Source organism: Aplysia californica, unplaced genomic scaffold, assembly GCF_000002075.1.
Source record: "Aplysia californica isolate F4 #8 unplaced genomic scaffold, AplCal3.0 scaffold00066, whole genome shotgun sequence".
NCBI lineage: Eukaryota > Metazoa > Mollusca > Gastropoda > Aplysiida > Aplysiidae > Aplysia > Aplysia californica.
Window position 1 is genome coordinate 981,007 of NW_004797336.1, and position 1,029 is coordinate 982,035.

Here is a 1,029-nt window from a genome sequence, read left to right on the forward strand (position 1 = left end):
CCCCCCCCCCCCAAAAAAAAACCCCAAAAAAACCCCCAACAACAACAACGCAAAAATACTGGGAGAGCGCAGGAAATGATGTTCTTCAAAAATATGTCTGTGACATTCGTGCGTGTCAGTGATTAGCACAAAGACATGGATAGGCCTATATATATATGATTCTTTTCTCGCCTTCTCAGAATCATGTACTTAATGACTTGCTGCAATCCATCTGGTAAACATTACAATGTCTTTTTCGAAGAATAGCATACTCCATGTATTGATATATAGCTTGTTCACTTTCGTCTGACCGCGGTTAAACAGGATAAAAACATATCGCTCTGTTGAATCTTCTCATGTATTTGCATGCGATTCAAAAAGTTGGCGTCGGCGGCCTAGTGGAGGCTCTCGGACTCGCAACCGTAAGTTCGTGGGTTCGAATCCCGTCAGGGGCCCGACGTTGTGTCCTTGGGGAAAGGCACTTTACACGAATTTTCCTCACTTCACCCAGGTGGGAAGGGTACCCGGCTATAGACAGCAAAAGATCTTAATCAGTTTGTTAGTGTTTGAGCACTTAATCAGCTGCTTACACTGTATGCTTCCCGTGAAGCGGAGAATTTTTCGGAGTGTTCTATGGTCTGCTGGGGTAATAATATAGTGTAACGCGCATAGAGAGCTTGCTGTTGAGCGGGGATAAGCGCTATACAACGCTATTTATTATTATTATTATTATTATTATTATTATTATTATTATGACCACCAGCATCTAAAAGCCCTAATAGAAGGTCATTGCAAGCTAAGGTTCCGACCCATTTACTTTGATGTAAGATAGGCCGTAAGCATGGCTAAGAAATAATAAGAGATTTACAGCATACACTTAAAACATCAAAAAGTTTTACCCATTTTGATAAACACCACACTTTAACGCCCGCCAATGAAATTCGATCCAAAAGACAGGTGAGTACGCTACCTTTCGGGACTCAAGGGGAGATATCTAATCCAACGGTCAGGAGAGAGAGAGAGAGGGAGAGGGAGAGGGATAGGGAGAGG